At 44.7% G+C, this 25,152-nt stretch overlaps 1 pseudogene; it reads left to right on the forward strand.

The window, feature by feature from the left end:
* The first annotated feature begins 23,009 nt into the window (after positions 1 to 23,009).
* Positions 23,010 to 23,304, forward strand: LOC122735404 (annotated as a pseudogene).
* The last annotated feature ends 1,848 nt before the right edge of the window (positions 23,305 to 25,152 follow it).

The raw sequence follows: 25,152 nt of genomic DNA on the forward strand, positions 1-25,152 counted from the left end.
ATATAATCTCAATCAGGTATTATAAAACAATCTACTAAATCAAGGAGTAGGAGTTAAGGTTTTTTTAGAGATTATTATATCATAATTATAAATAAAGGAACATTAAAACAATTTTAAAAAATAAAATATAATAAGCTTAGTAAGGCAATACAGGGCTGGATTTTAAAGGATTTCAAATGCCAAAGAGAGGAATTTGCCTTTTATCCTAGAAGCAATAGGGAGTCACTGAAGATTATGGAGCAGAGAATTGACATGGTTAGACGTGTGTTTTAGAAAGTTGTTAGCTATGGGGAAGATGGATAGGAGAAGGGAGAGCATGAAATTAAATAATACAATAAAGTAGTTCTTGAGAGCCATTCACATTGATATAGCACTTTAAATCCTTTCCTCATAGCTATACATGGTGGTCAAAATTGATATTTGCATAATATTAGTGTCCTCCTCCCCTGCCCCAAGAAGAAATTACTTGCATTTTTGTATTTATTTTCAGTCAGTTAATAAACGTTTATTATTGTTGTTGAGTCATTTCAGTGCATGACATTCTGTGACCCCATTTGGGGTTTTCTTGGCAGAGATACTGGAGTGGTTTTCCACTTCCTTCTCCTGTTCATTTTACAGATGAAGAAACTGAGGCAAACAAGGTTAAGTGACTTGCCCAGGGTTACACAGCTAGTAAGTGTCTAAGGACAGATTTTAATTCAGATCCTCCTGACTCTAGGTCTGGCATTCTATCCACTACCCCCACCTAGCTGCCCCTGAACATTTTTAAGTGCCTACTATGTGCCAGGCATTGTTCTAAGAATTAGGAGTACAAAAAGGCAAAAGATGGTCCCCTCTCTGGAGGAGCTCATAATCTAATGGAGAAGACAACAAGAAATCAGTCTTAGGCTATAGAACAGAGAAACAGGAAATACTTATCTGCGTATACGTTGTCTCCTTTCTTTCTCCAATAGAATCTAAATTCATCAAGGGTGAGGAATTCTTTCATTCTTGTCTCTGTATTAGGAAGCTTAACATATTTCTTGGTCAAGTAGTTGCCACTTGATAAATACTTGTTGAATTGAATTGAATCCAGATCTGCTAAGCCCAGGTCAGTATTTTCTAGACTATAAGCTCCATGAGGTCAGGGACTGTGTCTTATCTAAAAGATATATCTCCCCGAGTAACCAGGACAATGTTTTATACAGAGTGGACACTTCTTGGATTTTTGATTTGTGCTTTCACTTCCCTGGGCCTCAGTTTCCCCATCTGTAAAGTGAGAGGGTAGGCCTCTGTGGCAGATAAATTCCTTTCGAGTCCTAAAATATGTTATCTTTGCTTGCATTCTTTCCCTCTCCAAGGTCTTTCTGTCCTTTAACCTTCCCGGTATGCCTGAATTAGAGCTGGACTTTGGAAGGGGGCTAACAGACATTAGGGAGATCGTGTAGCACTGAGATCTTGAATTCTGTGACCTTGAAAAGGAAAGGTACTGCAAGTTCACAGAAGATGGTCAATCTGGGTTACTCTACCCTGAAAGTGCTTAAGCACAGGTTCAGAAATCTAGAGCCATGGGGCAGCTAGGTGGCGCAGTGGATAGAGCACCGGCCCTGGAGTCAGGAGTACCTGAGTTCAAATCCGACCTCAGACACTTAACACTTACTAGCTGTGTGACCCTGGGCAAGTCATTTAACCCTAAATGCCTCACTAAAAAAACAAAAGAAAGAAAGAAATCTAGAGCCAGAAGGGACCTCAGAGTCTATCCCTCTCATTTTAGAGGGAAAGAAACTGAGACTCATATTTTCCAACCTCCTCATTCTCTAGAGGAGAAAACTGAGGCCTAGAGAGATGAGATGACCTCTCTGAATGAGATGAAATGTAATTGCCCAAGGTCGGAGAGCTAATAATTCCAGAATTTGAACTCAGGTCTCCTTGTCTCCAGCTCCAAAGGTCTCATCACTGTGTGTGGCTGCCTGATTTGCAATCAGAAAGGGTGTTTTCTTTGCGTGAGCCTGGGCCTGCAGGAACTGTGGGGATGCTGTTTCTGCATTTAGTATCTTTATTCAGAGCGATGCCCGCAGCCCAAGTGTGGCTATAAATAAATCCACCACAGTGGCTTGTTCCTTTAATGTTCCTCTCGTAGAAACAAAGAGAAGCAGCCCATTCCTGGAGCTGAGGCCCCACCTGACCAGTCTGGGGCTGGGACGGCGTGATCCTCTCCAGAAAGAGATTCTTGCTTGCAGTTATTGTGGAGAAATCCTCAAAAGTCCTTGTCAGCACTAGTCTTTGGCCGTAGTGGAAGGCAAGGAGCCAGCCAACCATTTAGGAAGGTGTCTGAGCTTGGGGCGGAAACAGTGAAGCCGTTTTTCAGCTGGGATCAATGGGACTAGACCAGGAGTGGGGGTTTTCCCATAGGATCATATGCAGAGCTGGAAGGGACCTTACAGGTCAGCTATTCCAACCCTTTCACTTTATACATAAGGAAACCGAGTCCCAGAGCAGTCACCCAGGCTCTTAGCTCTAGAATTGGCAAGGATCCCACAGACCGGGGGTGTCACTACCCCCCCACACCCAGTGCTACTAGAATCAGATTAAAATGTAATTAGGAAATATTTAATAAGATAAAGTAAAATACAATATAACATAGATAATGTTAAGTTGTGGTTTTTGAAGTCAGTATGCTTCTGTAGGAACCCTTACATACAGTGTTTAGTGATCCTGCTTTTGATACTTCCTAGCTGTGTGACTTTGGGTAAGTTACTTAAACTCTCTTAGCCTCAGTTCCCTCATCTGCCAAGGAGGGGATTGGACAAGATGGTCTCTGTGGTGCCTTCCAGCCCTGCATCTGCTTCTCTCCTCCTCCTTCCTCCTGGGACCAACAAGTGTAATTCTTCTTTCATAGGAGGTCCTTGAATACAGTTATCTCAGACCCACGGCAGTCTATACCATTTATGGTCCCTATGCAAGAGATTTTCACCTCCTTGAAGGCAAGGAGGTTGGAACCTTTGTAGCCCTGGCATCGGAGACAGCTACAGTGGCGTAGGATAGGAGGGAGGTGGCCTTTGTCTGAGCCAGGAAGACCTGGATTCAAATAGTGGAAAAGGGGGTTTGAGGATCTGGGTTCAAAACCCACCCAGTCACTTAGTAACCTGTGTAACCTTATGCAAGTCCTTCACCTCTCTGGTTTGTATCCTTCTCTGTGAAAGGAAGCAGTTTGTATTGAGTGACCTCTCAGGTCCCTTTCCAGCTTGAATGTCTTTGATTTCAGGATGCTATGGTCCTAGGGGACCTCTGGTACCCATCAGCTGTATAGCCCTGAGGAAGTCATTGACTCTGACTGTCTGTCTGTGGCTCTGTCTGTGCGTCTGTCTTTTTCTCTGTCACTTAGTGTTTCTCTCTGTCTCTCTGTGTCAATCTCAGTTTCTGTCTCTCTGTCTCTGTCTCTGTCTCTCTCCATCTCTGTCTCCGCCTCTCTCTCCTCCTTCTCTGTCCCTAAGTTGCAGAACAGTGTCTAACCTGTATTGGTAGATGGAATTATTTATGCAAAGAAAAACCACAAGCCTTCCCCTCCCCCAATAATCCTTCATTCTTAATAAGGTACCTTATTTGATCAGTGTTTGTTGAATGGAATTGAAAATAAAATTAATTACATCTTCTCTGACTTCAAGTTACCACCAAATACTGGCAAAGGATGCCAGATTCAGAGATTAGGTGTGTGTGCCCCTTGACAGCATCCATGAAAAGCTAATCATAGGCAGTGGAGATGGAGGAGAAGAGAAAGGAAAGGAGGAACTAATGATATACAGGCAGGAGTGAAGGTTTTTTTTTTTTCCAAAAGAATTCTATGCAGTTTTAAAAAAATAGACAGTGGACTCCCTGAGCACATCAAAAATACTATTTGATTTGAGAAATTTTTGTTGATGTCAGACTTTTCAGGAGTAGCAAGGTATAACTAGCAATTCTGGGGCCCAGGTCAAATAGTTTCAAACATGTCTTCAGAAAGTAGCATGAAACATGCCCTTCAGTTAACTCTTGCCCCCCTGACATGGGGATAATTGACTACTTTCTTGTATTTTGTTAGTCCATACTTTGTATACAGCTGTAAATATACATGCTATTGCTTTCCAATAAAATGTAATCTCCTTGAGTGACTGTTTCATTTCTGTCTTTGTATCACCAGGGTCTGGAATTCAGTAGGCACTTAATAAATGCTTGCTGATGGACTGTTTCCTCTTTTGTATGTGGATGCCTTATACTTAGCACAGGGCCTAGCACTCAGTAGGTGCTTAATAAAGGAAAATCATTTATTGATTGATGGATAGGTTGTTCTTTTTTGTACTTAAATGCCCAGCACTTAGCGCTGGGCCTGGTACACGATACATGCTTAATAAATTCACATGGATAGGTTGTTCCATTTTTTGGTACTTGTATGCTCAGCACTTCACACAGGGCCTAGCACATAGTAAACACTTAATAATTGTTCCCTGATTGATTGCCATACCATTCCATTTTTTATATTTGTATGCCCAGCACTTAACACAGGATAAATGTGTTTAACAATTACATATTACTTGATAGCTTCCCTTTTTGGGGGGGGGGGGCTATTTGTATCTCTAGTCCCTATCACCTGGCCTGGCATACAGTAGGTGCTTAATAAATGGTTTCAAATTGATTGATGTAATAGGTGAGTTGCACAGTCCCTTGCTTGTTATTCGGTGCTCAGGAAGGCTATTTAAAAGACAACTATGGTTAATATTCTCTCAAAGCAAATACCACAGTCCCCCAATTAATTATTTGTGCCTTTTCAGATGCATCTTCATATACTGAGTTTACTTAAAGTGAGGAAATCCTATAATTGGTTGGTAAACCTACCCATGGAGGGGAAAGCTGGAAAAAAAAAAAAACAACAGATCCCAACCAGCTGCCCAGAGGGATTAGCCAAGCGCTAGAAACGCAGCCGCCTCAGAGATGCTGAGATTCCCTGAGACAAGGTCTCTTCCAAGTCTATCTGTCCTTGGCAACTGAGCTCTAGCTCAGAGCCTCCTTCTCTTCCCCCACGCCCTCCCTCTTCTCCCCCGCCCGCCCGTCTTCTCTAAGTGTTACATCCAATTTTCTCTTGAATACATGTAGTGAAGAAGCCCCAATGACTTCCCAAGAGAGATTATTTATAGGTAAGGAGCGCTCCGGGAAGATTTATGGAACGTCTGTAAAATACGTGTGTTGGAACTCTCGACATTTTGATCGCAGCCAAGGAGAAAAATGGACAGTCTCTCACTTGTCGGCTTCTGGAGCATTTTTATGGGCTTTTTAAAATTAATTAATTTTTCCTTTGTTAAGAATTTCTGGCACAGGCTAAAGCCCTGGAGAAGGGAAGCATCAGCCACAGGCTATGTGTCCAAACTGTCAGGTATTCAATCCTGAGTCTCCAGGGGCCAGGCTGGATTGCCTCTACTTTCCCTGAAATGCTGAGAGCCTTGTCAAGTATTCTCAAGATGTGTGTTATTAGGAGAACGGCAGAGGTTGCCACTAAGTGCCTGCCTGCACCCCGACACTGTGGCCCGGCTGCTCTGATCTGCCGTCAGTCTCCCTGAAGGTCCCCCCTAACTCGTCTGCGGCTCCATCTTCCTCATTGCACCAGACCAGACAGATGGGTTCCTAGAATTGAGAGCTGGAAGGGCCCTTGGAGATAATTCCCAATCAATCCGATAAGCGTTCATTAAGCACTTCCTATGGGCCCCTCCTTGTGCCGTGTACTGGGGGAAATATAGTCTCTGCTCTGAAGATGCTGACATTCTATTGGGGAGAAGCAACATGTTTGTAGATAAACAGATAGAAAATAAACTGAAAGTAAATGCAATGTGGTGGCGCTGGTTGTTTTTGGAGGGGGGCACTAAACGATTGGAGGAGGGGAGGGAAGAAATCAGGAATCTATGGTAGGAGCTACTTGAACTGAGTCTTAAAGGGAGCTAGGAATTCATCCAGAACTGACCCTTTCAGTTTACAGGTAGAGAAACTGAGGTCCAGAGAAGTTTCCTGAGATCATGCATTCAATAATAATTGCTGACCCAGTAATAATAACAGGACTTAAAGTGATCTGCATTCACAATTTCATTTGAATGTGACAGTGACCCTGGGAAGTAGGCATTATGAGTGTTGTTATCCCAATTTTACAGATGGGGAACCTGAGGCTCGGGGTACATGATGCTCATAGTTTCATGGGAAGGAACCTCAGAGGCCAAGTGATCATTGATACGGAGATGGAAGGATTCTGAGAGATCACTTAAATCAACATTACAGATGAGGAAACAGGCCTAAATAAAGGGTCAGCCCGTTTTACAAATGAGCAAATCGAGGTCCTGAGAGTTAAGGTGACTTGCCCTGGGTCACACAGCAAGTAAGTGGAGGAGGTGGATTTGAACCCAGGTCATTCTGGCTCCAAGTCCAGTTCACCTCACCTTGGCTTAAATAGGAAGTCACAGAGCCAGGAGATGAATTGTGAGGGCCTTTGTCTTTAGACCTCCTCTTCTCCACATTTCACTAGGCTCCTGAGGAGGGCATTTGGTGGCTTATAAACATGACCTCTTTCCTTGTGGGGAGCTCATGCCAAACCATAAACAGAAATGAGCAGAAGCATATGGCCAAATGCACAGGATTAACTTGGCTCAAGTCCTGCCAGTGGTATCATTAACTCGCTGGGTGACCTTGGTCTTGTCACTTGCCCTGATCTATGTTTCATGCCTGTCATCTGGAAGAAGAGGGGCTTGGACCAGATCATTTCAAAGGTCCCTTTCCTCAATGAGTTCTCACTATCCTAACATTGTGATTCTCCAGCCAGCCGCATCTGCGATATCCTGAAACCGTCCAGGTTCTTGCCAGCATTCTTGGCAAGCACTAGAGCCCAGAACTAGGCAGAAAGCACTGGCCCTATGCCTGGGCGGACTAGACAGCTGCCTACATGGTATGATTTGAGGGGTGCTGGTCTGATATATTCCCCCAACAAACCTGTCACAGTGCCTTAGAATCTCATCGTTTGTTTTCAGAAGGCCCATATTAAAAAGTGCATGGCTTACCCCGGAGGGGACACACATACACACACACACACATGCATACACACACATATGTACACACACACAAATATGCATACACACACATATATGCATACACACACAGAGAATAATCTGAGCTTTATCTGTGTGAACCTGTCCAATTTGCTGAACCTGTGCCTTGGTCCTTTACCTGTAAAAAGAAAGAATTGGACTAGGTGCCCACAATTGTCCCTTCTGGCTTAAAATCTAAGATTCTAAAGTGGTAAATCAGATTAGCTAACTATCTCCCTGCGGGGAGCAGGAACCTGAGGAAACAGAGAATAAGACAGATACGTTTTGATAGGAGGGAAGAGTGCGGAGAAAGGACAAAGCACAGGGCAGAAAGGGTGAGGGATGAGCTAGCATGATCTAGACCCTGCCTGGGAGACTTATCATTAGCTTTGTAGTCCAGACTTGAGGTGATATGGCACCATAGGTGGAGGGGAATCATAGGATTTTAGAGTGGGAAACGACTTTGGAGGTCATCTGGTTCTCATTTCACAGAGGAGGAAACTGAGGCTCAGAGAGGTTTGGGCAAATGACTTGCCCAAGGTCATAAAACTAGTTAGCATAGTCAGGCTTTGAACAGGTGATCTGCCCCCCCCCCTCAAAACCATCCTCTTCCCACTGTTCCATCCATAGCTGCCATCCCAGACTGTGCATACCAGTAAATCTTCCCAGCAGAGTGGGGTGAGTGATACGGGGGAATGGATGCCAAGAGCCATGATGGGTGACCTCTGAGATGTCCTCTCTTTCATAACCGTGCCTGGGGCTGACCCTATAAGCGCATAGATTTCTTTGTCGGTTGGAAGGGATAAAAGGAAGGAGATGGTAAGATTGACTGGGGAACAAAAAGCACTGATGACCAAAGGGACCCTTAGAGAAAACAAATCCCTCTTCTGGGCCCAGAGACTTAGAGGAGGATTTCCAGCCAAACTATGGAATCCATCCCTCCCACCCTAATTTAATGAGAGAAGAAACTGAGACCCAAAGAGGAAAGGGGACTTGTTTAAGGTGACAGAAGGAGTGGATTGAAAGCTAAAAGGAAGCTTAGAGGCTATCACTTTTTTTTTTTTTTGGTGAGGCAATTGGGGTTAAGTGACTTGCCCAGGGTCACACAGCTAGTAAGTGTCAAGTGTCTGAGGCTGGATTTGAACTCAGGTCCTCCAGAATCCAGGACCAGTACTCTATCCACTGTGCCACCTAGCTGCCCCTATTGCTCTCATTTTACAGATGGGGAAACTGAGTCCCAGAGAAGGGAAGTGATTTGACCAAGGGTTAGGAATTAATCGCAGACTTCCTGGAGGTGCATGTGTGTGTGTGTGTGTGTGTGTGTGTGTGTGTGTGTGTATCTGTCTGTCTAAGAACCAAAAGCCCTGAACTCTAATTAGGGTTCAGCCTCTTTCTAGCTAAGCATCTATGGGCAACTCACATCACCTCTCCATGATCCTACATTTTTACATCTTTGAAATGGGAGGAAAGGGCTGAACTTAGTGTTAGAAAGACATGGGTTCAAATTCTGCCTCTGATACATAGTATAAGTCTTGTCAACTCCTGGGGCCTCAGTTTCCTCATCTCTACCATGGACAATATGCGGCTAGCACTCACTTCATGGGGTTGTTTTGAGATCCCATTGGGATCAGGTCTTTGAAATAGCCTTGCAAATTCTAAAATTTGTACTGCAAGTGTAAAGGATTGTTAAATACTTAATAAGTGCTTGTTAATTGGTTGATTGATCAGCAAGCAACAGTACTAAACTCAGCAGCAGGGTTGAAGGTTGACTGGGGACAGGAGGTGGGAATTCAGTCTAGGAAAGCATTCTTAACCTGCTGTTTGTGAACCTGAATTGTTAATATTTTGATAGTTCTATTTTATTATGATTGGTTTCCTTGGTCATCCTATGCACCTTATATTATGCATTTTAAAACATGATTCTAAAAATAATAAAATGAATGAATAAATAAATTAATAAGTAAGTAAATAAATGAATAAATAAATAAATGGATGGATGGACAAATAAATAAATAAATAAATGAACGAATGAACAAATAAATAAACAAACAAACAAACAAATAAATGAATGAATAAATAAATAAATGAAAGAGTAAAAAACAAAAAAAAAAACATGATTCTGAGAAGGGTACTCCATAGACTTCACCAAGATGCCAGAGGGAGTGCAAGACACAAATAAAGGCCCTGATCTAGACTCAGTTTCCTCATCTATAAAATGAAATAAAAACATTCATTCTTCCTTCCTCACAAGGTTGTTGTGGAGAAAACAATGTGCAAACCTTAAATCAGCCTGGGAATGAAAGCTCCCCTCATAATAGCATGACAATCACCAATCAAGAATCATTATTAATTAATTTTTTTTAAATTTTAGTGAGGCAATTGGGTTAAGTGACTTGCCCAGGGTCACACAGCTAGTAAGTGTTAAGTGTCTGAGGTCGGATTTGAACTCAGGTCCTCCTGACTCCAGGGCCGGTGCTCTATCCACTGCGCTACGTAGCTGCCCCAAGAATCATTATTAAGCACCCATAAAGTGCTGGTGAAGGGCCCCTGCAAGAATACAACATTATTTGGGGATCTCTTTAACAAAACTCTGCAGATGGGAGCAGGAATGGAAAGAGTCCTGGATTGAAATCCAGCCTGTGACCAGTAAGTGGCAAGATGTGACCTTGGCCAAGTCATTTCGCTTCCTCTGGGCTCGGTTTCCTCTTCAGGAAACAGAAGGAGTCAGACTAGATGATCGCTGATGTCTTTTCCAGTTGTGAATCACCATGGATGGATTTTGAAAAGGAGAGAAGACTGGGGTGAGGAGAGGAGAGCTGGGGAGGGGACGGGGCAGGTCCTAGCTTCACCAGCCTCGATGATGGCTGTGGCCAGCAGGTGGCGCCACGGACCTGGTTTAGTCCGGCCAGTGAGAAGGGGGTGGGAGGAAAGCCAAGGAGAAAAACCAGTGGAAAACAGGCATTGAAAAGAACACTTTGTTCCAAAACATTTGCCTTGTAACGGGGTCATCTATAAATTCTGGGATTTCCTGTTGGCCGCATGGCAGGCTGTACTCTCCTGGCTGCAGCCTGGCTGCTTTGTCACATCCCTGGCCACCGGGAGACAGGGAGGGAGGCTCCCCCTCAATGCCCCATCCTTCCTCATTCTCTATCTCTGTCTCTTTGTCTCTGACGTCTCTTTCTCTGTGTCCCCTCTCTGTCTCTCCTCTCTGTCTCTGTCTCTCTCGGTCACTGTCTCTCTCTGCCTGTCTCTGTCTTCCCCCCATCCCCATCTCTCTAGCTCTTTCTTATTCTCTCTTTCTCTACTTTGTCTCTGTCTGTCTCTGTCTCTGTGTGTCTGTCTCTCTCAGTCTCCTCTTTCTGTCTTTGACAGGAGGGAAGAGGAAGGAGGGGAAGAAGAAAGGGAGGCAGACAGATGGATAGGACAGAAGAAAGACAGAGGAGGAAGGAGAGGGAAAGAGATGACAGAAAAAAAAAGAAGAGAGAGGAAAGAGAAAGAAGGGGGTGGGAGGGGAAAGTGGGAGAAAGCAAGGAGGTAGGAGAGGAGAATGAGGGAGGTGAGAGAAGAGAAGAGAAGGGAGGGGAAGAGAAAAGGAGAAGAGAAGCAGGAAGAGGGAGGAGAAGGAGAGAGAAACAGACAGAGACAGAGAGACAGATAGAGAAAGACTATTAACAGCCTCTTTCCCCACCTCGGGTTTTCAGGGGGTGAGATCACGGTTTTTTAAAAGGAGACAAAGGATCGGCTGCGTGACTGGGCTCCTGGGCTGGGATGGGAGGTTCATCCTGGATCTGAAATATGTGGGGGGGAAAATTAAGAAGATAACCATCCCCTCCCCCTCCCCCCAATCTGTCCTTAAAGAGCAGAAAGAACTTGTAGTCACGATGGCCAAAATTGTCCAGGTCAAAGACGGGAAACTATTCCCATCTGGACCTTCGCCTGGCGTCAGAGCACCGGGTATTAGAGACCTGGAGCAGAGAGGGGAGGGGAGGGGAGGGAAGGGGAAAGGAGGAGAAGGGAAGGGAGGAGGGGAGGGGAGGGAGGGAGGGAGGGAAAGAGACGGGTCTTTCAGAAGTCCTGGATTCAAATCCCAACTTTTACTAGCTGATCATTTTTCCTCAGTTGCTTCCTCTGGAAATGGGGGATAACAGCAGGTACCCAATAGACCTCACAGCCGTCACTCAGTTGTTGTGGAGACCAAATAAGATAATGCCTTCTGAAGGCACTTTATAGACTTATAACTACATACTATAACCTATTATTATTTGTTAGCCATCTTTATATGGAATTTAAAGTGTTATTTTTTTTAAAGATGGTGATCTGTTTAGTCTGAGAAGCTGAAGTATTGGCTGGGGAGCTGGCCTTGGACTCAAAAGACTTGGGTTCAAGTGCAGCCTCTAACCCATCCTGGCTGTATGACCCTGGGTTAGTCACTGAACTCTATAGTGCTCCCAGGCAGCTCTCTCCAAGGCTTTCAATTGCAAGGTTAGCTGGTAAAGGGGGTCTCCTTACCCAGAATTCTCTAGACCAAGGAAAGCACAGGTCCAGTCTTGTTCAGTTTTCAAAACTGGATTTGACCAGAGTGGACATTCAGCATAACTGGGAAGGTTGTCTTCCTTTAGGGAGCCTTCCACAGCTTCACTCTCAGCTGGGTAGTTTGGTGGTTAGAACAATGGTCCTGGAGCCAGAAAGACCTGAGTTCAAGACCAGAGTCCAAATCCGGCCTTAGGTACTTACACACAGCTTTGTGTGACTGGACAAGTCATAGAAACTGTTGGCCTCACTTTCCACATCAGTAAAAAGGGGATAATAATAGCACCTACCTACCAGGGTTGTTATGAGTATCAAATGAGATATTTGTAAAGTACTTAGCACAGTGCCCTGTACATAGTAGGTGTTTAAGAAATGATTCCCCCCCCCCTCCTGCTTTTGGCTGGTCTCTGACCGCTCAGGGTCCCTTCCCCCACCTTGAGGTACCCCTTCCCTCCCCAGGGACCAGTCCTCATTTCTTTTCCTTCATCAAAACTTACCACCCCACACTCCTGGCTTGTTTGTCTCTGGTTGGCAAATTTGGAATCAGGAATGACACCCCTCCCCCCGCCCCCCGCCTGCCCACCCCAGTGTTTACGTTTGAAAAGAGACCTCCAACTCCTTAAAGATCCCAGAGAAAGGGGGGAGAGAACTCAAATCTCAAAAGTCTTTAGGAGCCCTTTAGGAAGGGGAATTATTATCCCATTTGATCCTCAAAATAACACTGGGAGGTGGGTGCTATTATTACCTTCATTTGGGGGGTTAGGAAACTGAGGCAGTTTCTAAATGATTCGTCCACAGCCAGGATGTATCAAAGGAGGGAACTGAACCACTAAATTTCGGTCTCTGAGTCTAACATTCTATCCACTTCACCAGGCTGCCATAAAGCTAGTTAAATGCCAGAGGCTAGATTTGAACTCAGGATTTGCACTTTGCTGCCCAAGTACAATCCGCATTTTCTGTTGTTCAGGTTTGACCAGTTGATGGGTTGGCCGAGCTGAGGATGGAGTGTACACCCACTTAGCTGGCCTGGGATCAGATCTATACGGTCCAGACTGTCTGGAATTGACACAATTCTAGCTTGGATGGGAATAGTAAAAGAAAAACTCTGTGTTTATAGTGCTTCAGGGTTGGCAAAGATCTTTTCCCACCACAGCCTTGTGAAGTGGGAGGTGCAAATATTTTTTCTTCTTCTTCTTTTTTTTTTTAACAGGGCATTGGGGGTTAAGTGACTTGCCCAGGGTCACACAGGTAGTGTCAAATGTCTGAGGCTGGATTTGAACTCAGGTACTCCTGAATCCAGGGCCAGTGCTTTATCCACTGCGCCACCTAGCTGCCCCTAGGAGGTGCAAATATTACAGGGAGGTCCCCATTAATGCAAATAATGAATGCTGAGGACTTGTAATACTTGAATTTGAAGATTTCCATTGGCCAGGAACCAGTAACCATACTTTGCATAATAAATTCAGATACATGGGGGCCACTTCACAAAATTCATTATTCACATAATTCAGCCGTATCCCCATCATAGGCTAGAAAACTGAGGTTAAGGGTGAGAGGGCTGGCAAGTGTCTGAGGCCAGATTAGAAACCAGGTGTCTTAACCCCCTAAATCCTACCTATGCTCTGAGTTTGAGGTTAGAGGACCTACAGTTAATCCTGTCTGCCAATTTACCTCTGAGGTCTTGGGCAAAGGACTTCTTGTATAAGCCTCGTTTTCCTCATCTCTAAAAGGAGTAGACTGTACAACCTCCAATATCCCTTCCCATTTTAAATCTATGATGCTACATAAACTTGAGAACAGGGATTGAATTTGTGTACTTAGTACCTAACACCAGCTAGAACAGTGTTGTTGCTGTTGTTGAGACATTTCAGTTGTGCCCAATTCTTTGCAACCCTTTTTGGGGTCTGCTGGGCAAAGATGCTGGAGTGCTTTGCCATTTCCTTCTCCAGCGCATTTGACAGATGAGGAAAATTGAGGCAACCAGGATTAAGTGACTTACCCAAGGTCACATAGCTAGTGAGTGTCTGAGGTTGGATTTGAACTCAGGAAGATGAGTTTTCTTGATTTCCTGACTCAGGGCCACCTTAAAACTACCCCTAGCTTACTGTAGGTACCTAATAAATGCTTGTTAGTGAAATAACATTTGCATAGCACTTTGTAAACCTTAAAGCACTATACATAAATGCCAAGTATTATTATTACTATCAAGCTAAATTTCATCAATAATAATGCATTTCGATAGAGCTTTTAAGTTTGCAAAATGATCCAAGTAGTTCCAAGTTCCTACTCCAGCCATATGAGGTAGATTCTATAAATATCACTATTCCCAATTTGTTGATGAGGAAAATTGAGGCCCACATAGCTAATGCCAGAAATGGATTTGAACTCGTCTTCCTAACACACTAGGCAGCTAGGTGGCACCATAGTGGATAGAGATCACCGGAAATCAGGAAGACTTATTTTCATGAGTTCAAATCCAGACCCAGACACTAGCTGTGTGACCCTGGGAAAGTCACTTCACTCTGTTTGCCTCAGTTTCCTCATCTGTCAAATGAGCCAGAGAAAGCGATGGCAAAACACTCCAGTATCTTTGCTGAGAAAAACACCAAATGGGGTCATGAAGATTCAGACATGACTGAAAAACAGCTGAACAGCAACTTCCTGTGTCCTCCAAATCTGGCCTGGTATCCACTGTGCCACAATGGCTCTCTTTAGCCAATGCCAGTCTAATAACAGTGTTTGCTGCTACTGATTTTTTGTTAGCCAGAGCCAAAGAAAGCTGTGACTCAATGTGAAAGGGAGAAAACTTCGAAAACAAATTCGATCCCTAGGCAATTCAGCCCAAACAGGATTTTCCTTCTTGGGTGTCTCCTGGTCTCCCTGTCCAACCCCAGGCAGTTTAGACTCATGTAAAGAATAATGGAGCCTCATCTGGAAAGTGTGCTATGCAGGAAGGCGGAGGGAAATATTCTTCTTTCCCCTGGGGTCTGTCTCTGAAAGAAAGTGGGATATAGGGATCTGTCAGGATCTTGCCCAATCCAGTGGCCTAGTGAAGCATTTGAAGACTCAGCATGAAGTGGGTTATAGTTAGACCAGAAGCCACAATTCCTGGACCCCCTTCCCAACTTGGCTCTGAACTCACAGTGGTACTTTCCATGGATTGTTTTGTCTCTGTGGCCTCAGTTTCCTCATTTGTAAATTGGAAGAATCAGTAATTTGATTTAATGTGAGGAAATAGTTGACAAGCATTCTCAAGTCCTCACTACCTGCCAGGCACCGTGCTAAGAGGTGGGGATACATCCCTCCCTCAAGAAGCTCATATGCTAGTGGGAGAGACATCATATCCATTAACAGGTATCTATGAGATAGATGGAACAGCTAAGGGGAACTATAGTGCATACAGTACTGGAAGACTCATCTTGCTGAGTTCAAATCCAGTCTCAAACTTACTAGCTCTGTGACCCTGGGCAAGTCACTTCCTCCTGTTTGCCTCAGTTTCCTCATCTGTAAAATGAGCTGGAGAAGGAAATGGCAAAACCACTCCAGTATCTCTGCCAAGAAAACCCCAAATGTGGACATGAACAATTGAACACTAAGAACAGGTTCATCCAAGATATATACAAAGTATAAATACAAAGGAGATGGCAGGTGATCACAGCAGGGAAGGCACTAAGCCCCTCCTTCAGAAGGGGATCTTGAAAGAAGCCAATGTATCAAAAGACAAAGGTCACAAGGGAGGGCACTCCAGGCACAGGAGACGGCCAAAGGCATGGAGAGGGGAGACGGAAATAGACGGTAGGCTAGTGGTGCTAGATAGAGCCCAGAGTTCAAGTGAACCACATGAAGTCTAAGAAAACTGGAAAGGTCAGAATAAGAGGAGCGTGTATTTGATTGTGGATATAATAGGAACCCACTGGGGTTTGTTGAGGAGGGAGAAGGGAGAAAAGAAAATAAGCATTTATATAGTACCTACTATGTGCCAGGCACTATGCTGAGTGCCACCTACTATGTGCCACCTACTATGTTCCAGGCACTGTGTTAAGTGCCACCTACTATGTTCCAGGCACTGTGCTGAGTGCCACCTACTATGTTCCAGGCACTGTGCTGAGTGCCACCTACTATGTGCCAGGCACTGTGCTGAGTGCCACCTACTATATGCCAGGCACTGTGCTGAGTGCCACCTACTATGTTCCAGGCACTGTGTTAAGTGCCACCTGCTATGTGCCAAGGCACTGTGCTGAGTGCCACCTACTATGTGCCAGGCATTGTGCTGAGTGCCACCTACTATGTGCCAGGTACTGTGCTAAGCACTTTGGTAAGCACTCTTTACAAAGGTTGTCTCCTTTGATCCTCATTATCCATTATTACCCCCATTTTACAGTAGAGGAAACTAAAGCAAACAGAGGTTGAAATGAGCTGCCCAGGGCCACAAAGCTAATAGTGTATGAGGCCAAATTTGATCTCGGGTCTTTCTGACTCCAGGTCCTGTGCTCTAGCCACTGAGCCACCAACTATGGCAATGAGGTAGCCTGGGTAAAGGTGATACAATTGGTTAAACAAAAATAAAATGCCTCCTGTGCTCAGAGAATGCAAGGAGGATTTAGGACAGAGTCCCTGCCCTGCCTGGAGATGGAGAAAGGCACCTACCTGGCCAGGCCATAGAAGGTTACATGACGGAGGGGACGAACACATTGTAGAACCAACCAAAGGGGTGGGGAGCATTCTCAGCAGCTCAATTATCCAGACAAGCTCCGGGCTGGAAGTCACTGCAGAGGCCACCCATGCTCTGGATACCTGAGCAGACCTGAACTCTACTGGAGCCTCGAGGGGTCATCCACATTCTGGTTGAAGCTCTCCAGGCAAGGGATCGCAAGGCAGCCCATTCTGCACCAGTATGGTCAAGGTTTTCTTAGCTCAGACTCAAATCAACCTCTGTGACTTTTGTTCATTGTTCCTAAAGAAGACTAGACTGGCAATGGCCCTAAGGAGGAGGAACAGAAAGGAGAGAAGGGAGATTAGATAGATTTTTGGAAGAAAAAGAAAAGAGAATGACAGGCCCTCCCAACCCTGAAATTCCCTGTTCTAAGACCCTCCCATCCTTGACATCCTCTGTTCTAAGATCCTCCCAGTCCTGACATTCCCTGTCCTAAAGTCCCTCCCAACTCTGATTTTCCCTGTTCCAAGGCCCCACCCAGGTCTGACATCCCCTTTTCTAAGGCCCTCCCCAGCTCTGATATTCCTTGTTCTAAGTTCCTTCCAGCCCCAACATCCCCTGTTCTAAGTCCCTCCCAGGGCTGCCAACTCCTGTTCTAAGTCTGTCCCATCCCTGACATCCCCTGTTCTAAGGTCCCTTCCATCCCTGACATCCCCTGTTCTAAGACTCTTCCATCCTTGACATCCCCTGTTTTAAGATCCTCCCAGTCCTGACATCCCCTGTTCTAAGATCCCTCCCAGCTCTGACAGTCTATGACCCTGTAGCATTTTCTCAGTTTGCAAGCCATTCAGGCTATCAGACAAGGTCTTCAGACCTTTCTAAGTCCCTTTGTGGGGAACACTGTCTCCCCTTTCCTGCTATTCGTCCTCCCAGGTGCCACTATGTGCCCCGTATTTAGCTCAGACTCGTTCAGATACTGGAAACCATTCAGGACGCTCTTGTCACTTCTGTCGGTCTAATAAAACTTTGTACTTCTGGTGTGGCTTCTGTCCAAAGCTCTTGGAGCTTTTTATAAACATTAACTAAGTAAACAGTGAGCAGTGTTCGCCTGGGGGCAGGTCAGCAGTCACTGCAGTAACATGGCTCCCGCAGAGGCCGCCGGGGCTGCGGCCGCCCAAAGGGCATCGGGGCAGCTGCTTCCCTGCCCGTGGCTCAGCTCACACTTTAAAGAGCTGGCAGAAAGCCTGAAGTGTCCTGTCTCTATTCTGCCCTTACCCCAGCCCCTGGAGGGGACCACAGAGAAGTCCTTGGAAACCCCTTCCCCCAAGAATTCCCCCTAGAATTCAACACTTCTCCCCCACCACTAATAAAGTAGTCACTTCCTTGACCCATTGGGCAGATGAATAGAACTGGACAGGACCTATCATTGTACTGCTGAGGAAAAAGACCTCGAGGAAACAGATTTGTCCAAGGTCACAAAGAGAAACCAGATTTGAATCCAGTTAATGTGAGGTAGCTAGGTGGCTCAGTGGGTGGAGTGCTGGGCCTGGAGTCAGGAAGATCTGAGTTCGAATTGGCCTCATGCCCAGCTGTGTGACCCTAGGCCACTCACTTACCCCTCTTTGCCTCAGTTTTCTCATCTGTAATGATACTGGAAAAGGAAACAGCAAACCACTCCAGTGTTTTTGCCAAGAAAACCTCATGGACAGCACTGGAGTGCTGTGGCCCATGAGTTCATGAAGAGATGGACGCAATTGAATAACAATAGCCTCTAAAGCCAAAACATACATACTTTTTTTAAAAATTCGCCAATGCTCTTTTTTCAGTTTTATATTGCTGTCACTAGCTAATGATACTACCTCGAGCCCCCAACAAACCTTCCCTAGGTAGCTAGATGATAAAGTGGATAGAGGGCTAGGCCTGGAGTCAGCAAGACCTGAGTTCAAATCCAGTTTCAGGCGCTTACTTGTTGTGGGACCCTGGGCAAGTCATTTAATCTCTCTTTGCCTCAGTTTCCTCAACTGTAAAATGGGAGATAACAGTTCCTAGGGGTATTGTGAGGATCAAAAAGAGATAATAATGGCAAAGTGCTTAGCACAGTGCTTGGCATACTGTAGGCGCTATATAAATACTCATCCCTTCCTCTTCCTTGTAACAAGTATACATGTGGACCATGTTGGACAACATATGCCACATTCTGTACCCATAGTCCACCACCTCTCTGCTGAAAGGCTTCCCACCATCACTCCTCTTAAACCCAGATTAATTACTATATTGATCCAAATCCTGACCTTTTGTTTTCCTTTACATTATTGTGGTCATCATGCAAGTCGCTTATCTTGCTCTGTATCAATTCATACACTCCTCCCTGATTTCTCTGAATTCTTCATATTTGTTATTTCTTACAGTGCTCTAGGATCATACATGGGAAGCTACAGGGGACCTCAGAGGCCAGCTAGTCCAATACTTCCATTTTACAGATGAAAATACTGAGACACAATTCAAGTGGCAAAAACTTTCAGAGGTGGGATTTAAACCCATGTCCTCTGACTCCACAGTCACTGCTCTTTCCACTATACCATAATGCCTCAATGCAATAATATCCCCTTAAATCCATGTACCACAATTTATTGAGCCATTTCCCAACTGATAGGCATCTATTTCCCTCTCAAACCACATGATTTCCATTATACCCAGGCTGCCTCTCAGACCCCCTGATAATTGTATTAAGAGATGATGATGGTGGTGGTGAAGAGGAAGAAGAAAAAGGATGAGGATGAGGAGGAGGAGGAGGAGGAGGAGGAGGAGGAGGAGGAGGAGAAGGAGAAGGAGAAGGAGAAGGAGAAGGAGAAGGAGAAGGAGAAGAAGAAGAAGGAGGAGAAGAAGAAGAAGAAGAAGAAGAAGAAGAAGAAGAAGAAGAAGAAGAAGAAGAAGAAGAAGAAGAAGAAGGAGAAGAAGAAGGAGGAGGAGGAGGAGGAGGAGGAGGAGGAGGAGAAGGAGAAGGAGAAGGAGAAGGAGAAGGAGAAGGAGAAGGAGAAGGAGAAGGAGGAGGAGAAGGAGAAGAAGGAGGAGGAGGAGGAGAAGAAGAAGAAGAAGAAGAAGAAGAAGAAGAAGAAGAAGAAGAAGAAGAAGAAGAAGAAGAAGAAGAAGGAGAAGAAGAAGGAGGAGGAGGAGAAGAAGAAGAAGGGGAGGGGGAGGAAGAGGAGGAGAAGGAAAAGGAGGAGGAAGAAGAAGAAGAGGAGGAAAAAGAAGAAACTGTTAGTCACTTGGAGTGGGGGGAGAGGTAGATTTCAAAGAATTAGAAAATTAGACCAACGACTTTAGAGGTTGTTCTATCCAACTCTACCAGAACAGGGATCCCTACTATAGCATTCCTGATGAAGTGATCAGATAACCTCTGCCTCAGCAGCAGCAGTGATGGGGAGATCACTACCAGGAAAGACAGCACGAGTCCTCTTTGTCTGCATTTCCTTCTTCCTCTCATTGGCCCTGCACATCTGAACCATTGCCAAAACTTGTCAATTCTACTTCCTGCAGCATGTCTCATATCCACCCCTGCTCGCCCCCTGATGCCACCACTGCCCTCACCCCAGCCTCCATCGCTTCTCACCTGGTCTATTGCAATAGCCTCATCAGTGGTCTCTCTACCCCAAGTCCAATCCCCCTCTAATCCATCTTCCACAGAGCCTCCTGGATTTGACCATGCCTGCTCCTTTTAATAAATTCCAGGGGCTATTACCTCTGCGACCAAATACAAACCCCTCCGTTTGTGAATTTCACCCCCTTTATAACCTGCCTCCAACGTACTCAAATCAAATCAAATGAGTCAACATATACAAAAAGCATCCTGCAAACTTTAGAGCATTATTATAGAAATGCTAAGAGACCTGTCATTCCAGCCTAGTTAGACACTGCTTCTCACCACACCCTGCACATTCTAGCCAGATTGGCCTTGTTGTTTCTCACACATGACCAGCCAGCCAGCCCCACCTTTACACTGGCTGTCTTCCGTTCCTGGAGTGCATCCCCTTCCCTCTGCCTCGTAGAACTCCTACTTTCCTTCAAAGCTCAGCTAAAGAACCACCTGGGAGGATTCTTCTGATCCCCCCCCCACCACAACCACCAAACTATCTTGGATTTATTTTATATATCTTTGTCTAGTTTGGCATATTATACATACAAGAGACATCATGAGATACTAGACAGAAAGCTAGCCTTGATGTAACTCCTCGTCCCCATACGGGCTGTGTGACCCTCAGCAATCATCTCAGCTTCCACTGGGCAAATCTCGAAGACTGCAAGTTGCAAAAGAGGTGTGACCTGCGTTAGTAGAGGGAGTTTCTTCTCCTGGGAATTCCCCATACCAATGAAATCACAGCTCCCTCTCCCACCCTATATAGGTATATATTTATATGTCATCTCCCCCTCTCCCCTGAATGTGAAATCCTTGAGAGTATACTCTTTTTTCTTGTCTCTCTCCCTCCCTCCCTCACTTCCCCCTTCCTTCTTTCTTTCCTTCCTTCCTTCCTTCCTTCCCTCCCTCCTCTCCCTTCCTCTTTCTCTCTGTCTCTGTCTTCTTTCCTTTCTTTCCTTCTTTTTTTCTTGCACACAGATTAGGTGCTTTAAAAATTATTGAATGATTGAGGTTGGTTCCTTGAGCCATGCAATATCTAACACATTTTTGGCACTCAGGGTAGAGGGACTTCTCCAAACCTGATTGAATGAATCCTCACACTGAAAAGTTTCTGGGGGCACTCCAAGCTTCCCCCTTCTCTCCTGCACCTATATCCTTGTGTAAAGTGCAGTTTAGCCCATAGGCCACTGAGAAAAGGCTTATCTGTCCCCTGGGATCATCCACGGCTGCCAGGTCTCAGGAAACAGTTATTGGCAGCCTTGCAAATGGGTTATAAAAATCACCGGTGCCCACAAAAATGCTCAACTGCCCATTACAGTGTCATTCACACCACCCACAAGTACTCCCTGATCCCATTACTGTTGGGTTCACTGCCTCCCCCTTCCCTCCACCCCATAATGCTAGGTGAAGAGAACATTCTTGTTGGCTTCCAACCAACATGAGATGAATGCTCTGGCAAGAAGAGACAGTGTACTGTGATGGAAAGAGCATCGCATCTGGAACGCAGAGAGTTGGGTTCAAATCCCAGCTGGGCTTCTTACCTCTTGTTCAGCATTGGGCCAGTCGCATCATTTCCATGGGCTGCCTTTCCTTATCTGTCACAGTAACACTAGTTGACATTTATATAACACTTTCCAGTTTCCAAGTTCTCCATCCTAAGATTCCCATGGGTGCCCAATGAGTCCATTGTGGAGTCATTCCAGCATGGGATAAATTAGATTTGTTCTTGTTCTCCAGTCGGACACTGGATACCTCCCATGACATAAATGTGTGTAGTTATTCAGAAAGGGGGAGCTAAATGGGGGAGCAGAAATGGTTCAGGGAAAATCCATCCCCTCTGCTGGAAAAAACAAGTCATGCCCTGTGGAAAGCAGACCAGTTACATCACCTCTGCTATAAGATAGTTCACGTAAAGGAGAGACTAAGTTGGGGGAGCTCTTCTCATTTAACCTTACTTTCTCTAAGACCCACACAGGTGGGTGGGTGACAGCTTCTTTCGTGGATTTCAGCAGCATTACTGTTATTAATCACTGAGAACTATGACTAATGTTGTTGGTGCTGAGAGCCTAGATGTTGGCTCAGATTTAAGGAAGGCTATTATGGAAATCCAAAATTTCAGGGCTAGAAGGGGACTCATAGGTCACACAGCCCAATCTGGATAGGAAAAAGTTTCTCTTCTCCATCAGACCTGACAAGTGGTCACCCAATCTTTGTGTAAAGCCCTCAAATAAAGGGTGTGAGAAAATGATTCTTAATAATTAATTTCTTGGGGGGATCCAGAGATCAGTTTCAGACCTCTTTCCCCATCCCCATCCCCTACTCCAGAAGGTCTAGGGACTTCAGCTCTTGTCTGGGACAAGCCCAAAAGAAATGGAGACTGATTCTTTTGTCTAGCTCAGTGAACTGATGGGATCAAACCAGAGACTGGACTTGGCCTTTATTCTTCAGAGATGGTTTTTTGCATTCTCTTCCTTTATGTCATCTGTAGAGTTCATTTGAGTTTAGGTGACCCTCAAGTCATGTCAACCAATAGAATTGAATGATGCTAACCAATTAGCTTTGATCAATGCCTCTATCAAAAGAGGATAAAACCCTTGGCCAAGCCAGAAAAATCTGGAAAGATTTACATGAATTGATGCTGAGTGAAATGAGCAGAACCTAGAAAACATTGTATGAATAACATTGTGTGATGATCAACTGTGATAGACTTAGCTCTTCTCAGCAATACAATGATCCAAGACAATTCCCAAAGACTCATGATGGAAAATGTTCTCCACATCCAGAAAAAGAACTATGGAATCTGAATGCAGATTGAAGCACACTATTTCCACTTTCGTTGTTGCTGCTATCGTTCCTTCTTTCTTGTGTTTTTTTTTTCCTTTTGTTCTGATTCTTCTCTCACAACATGACTAATGTAAAAATATGTTTAACATGATTTTAATGTATAACTTATATAAGATTGCTTTCTGGCTTCAGAAGGGGGGTGGGAAGGGAGGAATGGAAGAAAATTTGGGACTCAAAATCTTACAAAAATGAATGTTGAAAACTATCTTTACATGTAATTGGAAAAAATAAAATAAAATGTGATTTAAAAAAGAATAAATGGGCTACCGGGAAGATGCCTAAAAACAAGTGGGAGAATCTGAGCGTGGCTCAAGAGATAGATGGGCTGGAGGAGAAGCTGTCCCTGTGCAGGAGAGACCTGGAGGAACTGAATGGCCACCTTCCCAGAGAGGAGCTGAGCCCAGAAGCCAGGAGAGCTTCGGAGAAGGAAAAAAAACAACCTGACAAGCAAAGCCTCTAGCTATGAAAGGGAGTTGAAGTCCCTGCAGAGAGAGAACTGTAAGAACACGCTGCTGTCTGTGGCAATCTTCTTGCTCCTTCTCCTCGCCTATTCCCACTGGACTGTGTGACCGTACTGATCTCCACCGCAAACCACAGGGAATCATGATGCTTTTGAAGAAAACAGGATTAGGACAATGAAAGCTGGTCCCTCTTTCTGGACTCTACCTGCTGTCTCCCAAAGATTTCTGCCTGCCTACCTAGACACCAACAAGACCATGGTGGGAGGGGTGGGGCTGGGCCTACCTTACCCAAGATTCTGGTGCCAAGTCTTATACTCAACCCTCCTGGCTTATAGGGCCTGGATATAAGCAGGGAAGTGGTACTAGGTCCTCCTAAGGAGAATAGCCAATAAAGAATGTTCAGAGGGGACAACCAGGTGGTGTAGTGGATAGAGCACTGGCCCTGGATTCAGGAGGACCAGAGTTCAAATCTGGCCTCAGACACTTGATACTTACTAGCTGAGTGACCCTGGGCGAGTTACTTAACCTTCATTGCCCCACAAAAAAAAATGTCCAGAGGAAAAAAATAAAAGAATAAATGAATGATAACGACAGTGATAGCTAGCATTAATATATTTCCTTAAAGTTTTCAAAGTGCCATACATATATTATCTCATTTGATCCCCATAGCTACCCTGGATAGTAGTTGCTATTATTATTATCCTCAATTTGTAGGTGAAGAAACTGAGGCAAATAGCGGTTAAGTGATTTGTCCAGGGTCACACAGCTAGTCAGTTTCTGAGGCAGGATTCAAACTCAAGGTTTCCTGACTCCAGAGCCAGGGTTTGTGAACTGAATCTCATATAGTAAGAGCCCTAAGCTCTTTTCTAATCAAGCCATTTGTTTCAAGAAAATCTCCAGTTTATCAGTGTTTTTCCTAAAATGGAGTGCCCCAAACTGGAGTTATTACTCTGGATGGGACCTGACTAGGACAGAGCAAGGAGCCCGACACATAGTAGATGTGCAAGAAATGTTTGTTTACTGATTGAATAAACTGAATATAATTATAACTATTAACTGACTATACCATCAGCAAGACCTAAGTTCGATTTCCACCTTAGATTCTTACTAGCTTAGTGACCCTGGGCAAGTCATCTAACCTCTGTTTACTCCAGTTTTCTCATCTGTCAAATGGGTATAATAATAACACCTACCTTTCAGGGTTATTATGAGGATCAAACGGAAGAAGAATTGTAAAGCACTAAGAACAGTGCCTGGCACAAAGTTAGCGCTATATAAATGTTAGCTAGCAGCAGCAGCAATTATCACCACCATCGTCATAATCACCACCATGATCATCACGATCACCGTCATCATCATGCCTGGACACTCAAGTCCTTAAATCCAACCTTAAGATCCCATTCAATTTTCATACTTCCTTATTACACTGTAGATTCATTTTGAGCTTGGAGTCCACTAAAACCCCCAGATCCTTTTTGTACCAGTTGCTGTCTAGCCAGGCCTCTTCCATCTCGAATTAATAAAGTTGATTTTTAGAAACCAGATGTAAGAGCACTGTGATACAGTGTGTGTGTGTGTGGGGGGGAATCAGCACACTTGGGTTCAAATGTCAGTTCTGCTATTTACTGTCTATGTATGATCTGAGACAAGTCTCTCAGCCTCTTTGGGCTTCATTTTCTCATCAGCAAAATTAAGGGATTGTACTGGATGGCCTCAAAGGTTGGGTCCAGCTCTAATTCTCTGATCCCTTGATTGATCGCTCTTTTTTTTTTTTTTAAGGTCAGGCAATTGGGGTTAAGTGACTTGCCCAGGGTCACACAGCTAGTAAGTGGATTGATTGCTCTTAAATTCCATCTTATTAGATTTTGGCCCAACATTGCTTCTTGTTCAGTTGTTTTTCAGTCATGGCCTACTCTTCAAGATCCTGCAGTGGTTTGCCATTTCCTTCTCCAACTC

The sequence above is a fragment of the Dromiciops gliroides genome, chromosome 1 (genome assembly GCF_019393635.1).
Source record: "Dromiciops gliroides isolate mDroGli1 chromosome 1, mDroGli1.pri, whole genome shotgun sequence".
In the NCBI taxonomy this organism is placed as follows: Eukaryota; Metazoa; Chordata; class Mammalia; order Microbiotheria; family Microbiotheriidae; genus Dromiciops; species Dromiciops gliroides.